At 40.5% G+C, this 9785-nt stretch overlaps 1 non-coding gene across 1 annotated transcript; it reads right to left on the reverse strand.

Moving 5' to 3' along the window:
- Window positions 1–1912: 1912 nt before the first annotated feature.
- LOC112704788 (small nucleolar RNA R71) lies at window positions 1913–2020 on the reverse strand. The gene has a single exon (XR_003155396.1). It is a non-coding gene; the product is annotated as a small nucleolar RNA R71 (small nucleolar RNA).
- Window positions 2021–9785: the final 7765 nt, after the last annotated feature.

Consider the following 9785-nt stretch of genomic DNA (forward strand, 5'->3'; position numbering starts at 1 on the left):
AGCTTTCTTTGAAAGCTTGGCTGGCTGTGAAGCCATGTCTAATTCCTGGACCGGAGTCTTAGACTAAACATTGCATGATTCCTGGAATTCTCATTAAGAATTTTGATACCTTTATTTTCTTTTCCACTTAATTTTCGAAAAATCCAAAAAAAAATTACAAAATCATAAAATCCAAAAATAATTTTTGTTTGAGTCTAGAGTCTCATTTTAAGTTTGGTGTCAATTGCATGTTTCTGTTCTCTTTGCATTCATGCATGTGTCTTCATTAATCTTCAAGTTGTTCTTGATGATTTCTTACTCTGATCTTTGAATTCTCTTGACTTGAGTGTTTATGTGTCTCATATGCATTCTCATTAGTGTTAGTAGTATACAAACTGCTAAGTTTGGTGTCTTGCATGCATTGTTATTTGATTTTAGTTGCATTTTGATTATTCCTCACTATTAAAAATCCAAAAATATTTTTAACTTGTGTCTTTTCAAGTCAATAATACAGAGAATTGAAGATTCAGAACATACAGCAGAGGAATTGCACAGAAAAAGCTGGGCGTTCAAAACGCCCAGTGAAGAAGGACAGACTGGCGTTTAAACGCCAGCCAGGGTGCCTGGTTGGGCGATTAACGCCCAAAAAGGTAGAGTTTTGGGCGTTAAACGCCAGAATGTGCACCATTCTGGGCGTTTAACGCCAGGATGGCTCAAGAGGGAAGATTTTGTTTTCAATGCAAATTTTTTTCAAGTTTTCAAAATTTTTCAAAATCAAATCTTTTTCAAATCATATCTTTTCAATCAAATCTTTGTCAAAATCAATTTCTTTCTATTTTCAAAGATACTTGCTATCAATTAATGATTTGATTCAACATTTCAAGTATGTTGCCTTTTCTGTTGAGAAAGGTTTAATGTTTGAATCATATCTTTTCTTGATAGCCAAGTCATTAATTTTCAAAATCAAATCTTTTTAAAATGTTTTTCAAATCATATCTTCTCAATCACATCTTCTTAAAACCAATCATATCTTCTTAACCACATCTTTTTCAAAATAGTTTTCAATCATATCTTTTTAATTTCTAATTTCAAAATCTTTTTCAAAAATCATTTCACTTCTTTCTCAATCATGGTTTTCGAAAATCAATTAGTGTTTTTCAAAATATTTTCAAAATCTTTTACTTAATTTTCAAAAATTGCTTCCCCTCTTTTCACATCTTTCTATTTATGGACTAACACTATTCCTTAATGCAAAATTCGAACTCCATCTTCTTTGATAAGTTCGAATTTTCTACCTCTGCCTTCTATTTTTCTTTTCCTCTGACACCTCAAGGAATCTCTATACTGTGACATAGAGGATTCCACATTTTCTTGTTCTCTTCTCTTTCTTATGAGCAGGAGCAAGGACAAAAGCATTCTTGTTGAGGCTGATCCTGAACCTGAAAGGACCTTGAAACGAAAGCTAAGAGAAGCCAAGGCACAACTCTCTGGAGAGGACCTAACAGAAATCTTCAAAGAAGAAGAACCCATGGCAGTCGAAAACAACAACAATGCCAACAATGCAAGGAAGGTGCTGGGTGACTTTACTGCACCTACTCCCGACTTCTATGGGAGAAGCATCTCTATCCCTGCCATTGGAGCAAACAACTTTGAGCTTAAGCCTCAATTAGTTTCTCTAATGCAACAGAATTGCAAGTTCCATGGACTTCCATTGAAAGATCCTCATCAGTTTTTAGCTGAATTCTTGCAAATCTATGACACTGTCAAGACTAATGGGGTTGACCCTGAGGTCTACAGACTTATGCTATTCCCTTTTGCTGTAAGAGACAGAGCTAGGACATGGTTGGACTCACAACCTAAAGAAAGCCTGAACTCTTGGGAAAAGCTAGTCAATGCCTTCTTGGCAAAGTTCTTTCCACCTCAAAAATTGAGTAAGCTTAGAGTGGAAGTCCAAACCTTCAGACAGAAGGAAGGAGAATCCCTCTATGAAGCTTGGGAAAGATACAAACAATTAATCAGAAAGTGTCCCTCTGATATGCTTTCTGAATGGAGCATCATAGGAATTTTCTATGATGGTCTCTCTGAACTATCCAAGATGTCTTTGGATAGCTCTGCTGGAGGATCTCTTCATCTGAAGAAGACGCCTACAGAAGCTCAAGAACTAATTGAAATGGTTGCAAATAACCAATTCATGTACACTTCTGAAAGGAATCCTGTGAACAATGGGACTAGTCAGAAGAAAGGAGTTCTTGAGATTGACACTCTGAATGCCATATTGGCTCAGAACAAAATATTGACTCAACAGGTCAATATGATTTCTCAAAGTCTGTCTGGAATGCAAAATGCACCAAGCAGTACTAAGGAAGCTTCATCTGAAGAAGAAGCTTATGATCTTGAGAACCCTTCAATGGAAGAGGTGAATTACATGGGAGAATCCTATGGAAACACCTATAATCCTTCATGGAGAAATCATCCAAATCTCTCATGGAAGGATCAACAGAGACCTCAACAAGGTTTCAACAATAATAATGGTGGAAGAAACAGGCTTAGCAATGGCAGGCCTTTTCCATCATCTTCTCAGCAATAGACAGAGAGTTCTAAGCAGAACACCTCTGACTTAGCAACCATGGTCTCTGATCTAATCAAAACCACTCAAAGTTTCATGACTGAAACAAGGTCCTCCATTAGAAACTTGGAGGGACAAGTGGGTCAGCTGAGCAAGAAAATTACTGAACTCCCTCCTAGTACTCTTCCAAGCAATACAGAAGAAAATCCAAAAGGAGAGTGCAAAGCCATCAACATGGCCGAATTTGGAGAGGAGGAAGAGGCAGTGAACGCCACTGAGGAAGACCTCAATGGACGTCCACTGGCCTCCAATGAGTTCCCCAATGAGGAACCATGGGAATCTGAGGCTCAAAATGAGACCATAGAGATTCCATTGGACTTACTTCTGCCATTCATGAGCTCTGATGAGTATTCTTCCTCTGAAGAGGATGAGTATGTCACTGAAGAGCAAGTTGCTAAATACTTTGGAGCAATCATGAAGCTAAATGACAAGTTATTTGGTAATGAGACTTGGGAGGATGAACCCCCTTTGCTCACCAAAGAACTGGATGACTTGTCTAGGCAGAAATTACCTCAAAAGAGACAGGATCCTGGGAAGTTTTCAATACCTTGTACCATAGGCACCATGACCTTCAAGAAGGCCTTGTGTGACCTAGGGTCAAGTGTAAACCTTATGCCTCTCTCTGTAATGGAGAAGCTAGGGATCTTTGAGGTGCAAGCTGCAAAAATCTCACTAGAGATGGCAGACAATTCAAGAAAACAAGCTTATGGACTTGTAGAGGATGTTCTGGTAAAAGTTGAAGACCATTACATCCCTGCTGATTTCATAGTCCTAGAGACTGGGAAGTGCATGGATGAATCCATCATCCTTGGCAGACCCTTCCTAGCCACAGCAAGGGCTGTGATTGATGTTGATAGAGGAGAATTGATCATTCAAGTGAATGAAGAATCCTTAGTGTTTAAGGCTCAAGGATATCCCTCTGTCATCATGGAGAAGAAGCATGAAGAGCTCCTCTCAACACAGAGCCCCCACAGTCAAACTCTAAGTTTGGTGTTGGGAGGCCACAACCAACTTCTAAGTTTGGTGTTGAACCCCCACATTCAAACTCTAAGTTTGGTGTTGGGAGGTTCCAACATTGCTCTGAGCATCTGTGAGGCTCCATGAGAGTCCTCTGTCAAGCTACTGACACTAAAGAAGTGCTTGTTGGGAGGCAACCCAATGTTATGTTTTATCTATTTTCCTTTGTTATTTTATGTTTTCTGTAGGTTGATGATCATGAGAAGTCACAAAATCAATGAAAAAAGCGAAAACAGAATGAAAAACAGAAAGAAAAAACAGCACACCCTGGAGGAGAACGTACTGGCGTTTAAACGCCAGTAAGGCTAGCTGTTGGGCGTTTAACGCCCAGTCTGGCACCATTCTGGGCGTTTAACGCCAGAAAGGGGCACCAGACTGGCGTTAAACGCCAGAAAAGGGCAAGTACTTGGCGTTAAACGCCAAAAATGGGCACCAGCCCGGCGTTTAACGCCAGAATTGGCTCAAAACGCATTTTTGCATGCCATTTGGTGCAGGGATGACTTTTCCTTGACACCTCAGGATCTGTGGACCCCACAGGATCCCCACCTACCCTACCACTCTCTCTCTCTCTTCTTCACCCATTCACCAATCACCTCAACACCTCTTCCCCAAAAACCCTTCACCTATCAAATCCCATCTTTCTCTTCACCACTCACATCCATCCTTCATAAAACCCCACCTACCTCACCCTTCAAATTCAAACCACTTTCCCTCCCAAACCCACCCATACATGACCGAACCCTACCCTTCCCCCACTCCTATATAAACCCTCCTTCACTCCTTCATTTTTACACAACCTAAACACCACTTCTCCCCCTTTTTTGGCCGAACACAAAGCCATTCCCTTCTTCCTCATTTCTTCTTCTTCTACTCTCTTCTTTCTTCTTTTGCTCGAGGACGAGCAAAAATTTTAAGTTTGGTGTGGCAAAAGCATTGCTTTTTGTTTTTCCATAACCATTTATGGCATCCAAGGCCAGAGAAACCTCTAGAAAGAGGAAAGGGAAGGCAAAAGCTTCCACCTCCGAGTCATGGGAGATGGAGAGATTCATCTCAAGGGTGCATCAAGACCACTTCTATGAAGTTGTGGCCTTGAAGAAGGTGATCCCCGAGGTCCCTTTTTCACTCAAAAAGAGTGAATATCCGGAGATCCGACATGAGATCCGAAGAAGAGGCTGGGAAGTTCTTACCAACCCCATTCAACAAGTCGGAATCTTAATGGTTCAAGAGTTCTATGCCAATGCATGGATCACCAAGAACCATAATCAAAGTATGAACCCGAATCCTAAGAATTGGCTTACTATGGTTCGGGGGAAATACTTGGTTTTTAGTCCGGAAAATGTAAGGTTGGCATTCAACTTGCCCATGATGCAAGGAGATGAACATCCTTACACTAGAAGGGTCAACTTTGATCAAAGGTTGGACCAAGTCCTCACAGACATTTGTGAAGAGGGCGCCCAATGGAAGAGAGATTCAAGAGGGAAGCCGGTTCAACTGAGAAGGCATGACCTCAAGCCTGTGGCTAGGGGATGGTTGGAGTTTATCCAACGCTCAATCATTCCCACTAGCAACCGGTCCGAAGTTACTATAGACCGGGCTATCATGATTCATAGCATCATGATTGGAGAAGAAATAGAAGTTCATGAGGTTATATCCCAAGAACTTTATAAGGTGGCAGACACGTCCTCTACCTTGGCAAGGTTAGCCTTTCCTCATCTCATTTGTCACCTCTGTTATTCAGTTGGAGTTGACATAGAGGGAGACATCCCCATTGATGAGGACAAGCCCATCACTAAGAAGAGGATGGAGCAAACAAGAGACCCCTCTCATCATCAAATCCCTGAGATACCTCAAGGGATGCACTTTCCTCCACAAAACTATTGGGAGCAACTAAACACCTCCCTAGGAGAATTGAGTTCCAACATGGGACAACTAAGGGTGGAGCATCAAGAACATTCCATTCTCCTCCATGAAATTAGAGAAGATCAAAGAATCATGAAAGAGGAGCAACAAAGACAAGGAAGAGACATTGAGGAGCTCAACCACTCCATAGGATCTTCAAGAGGAAGAACAAGCCGCCATCACTAAGGTGGACCCGTTCTTTAATTTCCTTGTTCTTTATTTTCTGTTTTTCGAATTTTAGTGCTTATGTTTATCTATGTTTGTGTCTTGTGATCATTAGTGTCTTAGTGTCTATGCTTTAAAGTTATGAATGTCCTATGAATCCATCACTTTTCTTAAATAAAAAATGTTCTTAATTGAAAAAGAAAAGAATTGCATGAATTTTAAATTTTATAACAGTTTAATTATTTTGATGTGGTGGCAATATTTTTGTTTTCTGAATGTATGCTTAAACAGTGCATATGTCTTTTGAATTTGTGGTTCATGAATGTTGGCCCTTGAAAGAATGATGAAAAAGGAGACATGTTACTGAGGAACTGAAAAATCATAAAAATGATTCTTGAAGCAAGAAAAAAAGCAGTGAATACAAAAAAAAAGAGAAAAACGAAAAAAAGGGAGAAAAGAAAACAAAAAAAAAGGGGAAATAAAGTTATGATCCAAGGCAAAAAGAGTGTGCTTAAGAACCCTGGACACCTCTAATTGGGGACTTTAGCAAAGCTGAGTCACAATCTGAAAAGGTTCACCCAATTATGTGTCTGTGGCATGTATGTATCTGGTGGTAATACTGGAAGACAGAGTGCTTTAAGCCACGGCCAAGACTCAATAAGTAGCTGTGTTCAAGAATCATCATACTTAACTAGGAGAATCAATGACACCATCTGGATTCTGAGTTCCTAAAGAAGCCAATCATTCTGAATTTCAAAGGATAGAGTGAGATGCCAAAACTGTTCAGAGGCAAAAAGCTAAAAGCCCCGCTCATCTAATTAATACTGATCTTCATAGATGTTTTTGGAATTCATTGCATATTCTCTTCTTTTTATCTTATTTGATTTTCAATTGCTTGAGGACAAGCAACAATTTAAGTTTGGTGTTGTGATGAGCGGATAATTTGTACGCTTTTTGGCATTGTTTTTAGTATGTTTTTGGTATGATCTAGTTAGTTTTTAGTATATTTTTATTAGTTTTTAGTTAAAATTCACTTTTCTGGACTTTACTATGAGTTTGTGTGTTTTCCTGTGATTTCAGGTATTTTCTGGCTGAAATTGAGGGACCTGAACAAAAATCTGATTCAGAGACTAAAAAGGACTGCAGATGCTGTTGGATTCTGACCTCCCTGCACTCGAAGTGGATTTTCTGGAGCCATAGAAGCCCAATTGGCGCGCTTTTAACGGCGTTGGAAAGTAGACATCCTGGGCTTTCCAGCAATATATGATAGTCCATACTTTGCCCAAGATTTGATGGCCCAAACCGGCGTTCAAAGTCACCCTCAGAATTCCCAGCGTTAAACGCCGGAACTGGCACCAAAGTGGGAGTTAAACGCCCAAACTGGCATAAAAGCTGGCGTTTAACTCCAAGAAGAGTCTCTACACGAAAATGCTTCAATGCTCAGCCCAAGCACACACCAAGTGGGCCCGGAAGTGGATTTTTATGTCATTTACTCATCTCTGTACACCCTAGGCTACTAGTTCTCTATATATAGGACCTTTTACTATTGTATTTGGAGAGCTTTTTGATCATGTTTTTATGATTGAACCCTCTTTGGGAGGCTGGCCATTCGGCCATGCCTAGACCTTGTTCTTATGTATTTTCAACGGTGGAGTTTCTACACACCATAGATTAAGGTGTGGAGCTCTGCTGTACCTCGAGTATTAATGCAATTACTATTGTTCTTCTATTCAATTCCGCTTGTTCTTGTTCTAAGATATCACTTGTTCTTCAACTTGATGAATGTGATGATCCGTGACACTCATCATCATTCTCACCTATGAACGTGTGCCTGACAACCACCTCCGTTCTACCTTAGACTGGGTGAATATCTCTTGGATTCCTGATACACGACGCATGGTTGATCGCCTGACAACCGAGCCAGCCATTCCGTGAGATCAGAGTCTTCGTGGTATAGGCTAGAACTGATGGCGGCATTCAAGAGAATCCGGAAGGTCTAACCTTGTCTGTGGTATTCTGAGTAGGATTCAATGATTGAATGACTGTGACGAGCTTCAAACTCCTGAGGGCGGGGCGTTAGTGACAGACGCAAAAGAATCACTGGATTCTATTCCGGCCTGATTGAGAACCGACAGATGGATAGCCGTGCCGTGACAGGGTGCGTTGAACATTTCCATTGAGAGGATGGGAGGTAGCCACTGACAACGGTGAAACCCTTGCATAAGCTTGCCATGGAAAGGAGTAAGAAGGATTGGATGAAGACAGTAGGAAAGCAGAGAGACGGAAGGGACCAAGCATCTTCATACGCTTATCTGAAATTCCCACCAATGAATTACATAAGTATCTCTATCTTTATTTTTATGTTTTATTCGTATATCACCCATATCCATTTGAGTTTGCCTGACTAAGATTTACAAGGTGACCATAGCTTGCTTCATACCAACAATCTCTGTGGGATCGACCCTTACTCGCATAAGGTTTATTACTTGGACGACCCAGTACACTTGCTGGTTAGTTGTGCGAAGTTGTAGTGATCACAATTTCGTGCACCAATAATTAATATGAACCTGTAAAATTCAATTAATTAACAAATAAGCTTTGTTAATGGCTGGGTTACCTCCCAGCAAGCGCTTCTTTATTGTCTTTAGCTAGACTATTACTGAGCTTTAATCAAGTCTTAGTTTTGAGCATTCTTGCTCAAAATTGCTTTTAAGATAATGTTTGACTCTTTGTCCATTAACAATGAACTTCTTGTTAGAATCATTATCCTGAAGCTCTACGTATCCATATGGTGACACACCTGTAATCACATATGGTCCTCTCCACCGGGATTTCAATTTCCCGGGGAATAATCTGAGCCTAGAATTAAATAGTAGAACTTTTTGCCCTGGCTCAAAGACTCTGGATGATAGCTTCTTATCATGCCATCTTTTTGCTTTCTCTTTGTAAATTTTTTCATTTTCGAAAGCATTGAGTCTGAATTCCTCTAGCTCATTTAATTGGAGCAATCGTTTTTCTCCAGCTAACTTGGCATCAAGGTTTAGGAATCTGGTTGCCCAGTAGGCCTTATATTCTAGTTCCACTGGCAAGTGACAGGCTTTTTCATACAGAAGCTGGTATGGAGAGGTCCCTATAGGGGTCTTGAATGCTGTTCTTTATGCCCACAGAGCATCATCCAAGCTTCTTGCCCAATCCCTTCTACGGTTAATCACAGTCCGTTCTATGATTCTTTTAAGTTCTCTATTAGAGACTTCAGCTTGCCCATTTGTCTGTGGATGATATGGAGTTGCCACCTTGTGGCTAACTCTATATCGAACCATAGCAGAGTAAAGCTGTTTATTGCAGAAATGAGCGCCCCCATCACTGATTAGTACTCTAGGGACACCAAATCTGCTGAAGATATGTTTCTGGAGGAATTTCAGCACTGTCTTAGTATTATTAGTGGGTGTTGCAATAGCTTCCACCCATTTGGATACATAATCCACTGCCACCAGAATAGAAGTGTTTGAGTATGATAGTGGGAAAGGTCCCATGAAGTCAATACCCCATACATCAAACAACTTAATCTCCAAGATCCCTTGTTGAGACATGGCATAACTGTGAGGAAGATTGTCAGATCTTTGGCAACTGTCACAATTAAGTACAAACTCTCGAGAGTCTTTATAGAGAGTAGGCTAATAGAAGCCACATTAGAGGACTCTTGTGGCTGTTCGTTTACTTCCAAAATGTCCTCAATATTGTGATCTATGGCAATGCCAGAGGATCTTCTATGCTTCTTCTTTAGGCACACATCTACGGATTACTCCGTCTGTACATCTCTTGAAGAGATATGGTTTATCCCAAAGATAGTACTTTGCATCCGTGATCAATTTCTTTGATTGCTGCCTACTATACTCTTTGGGTATGAATCTCACAGCCTTGTAGTTTGCAATGTCTGCAAACCATGGTATTTCCTGGATGGCAAAGAGTTGCTCATCCGAAAAGTTTTCAGAGATCTCAGTAAGAGGGAGGGACGCCCCTTCTACTGGTTCTATTTGGGACAGGTGATCTGCTACTTGGTTCTCTGTCCCTTTTCTGTCTTTTATTTCTATATCAAATT

This window comes from Arachis hypogaea, chromosome 7 (assembly GCF_003086295.3).
Source record: "Arachis hypogaea cultivar Tifrunner chromosome 7, arahy.Tifrunner.gnm2.J5K5, whole genome shotgun sequence".
Lineage (NCBI taxonomy): Eukaryota > Viridiplantae > Streptophyta > Magnoliopsida > Fabales > Fabaceae > Arachis > Arachis hypogaea.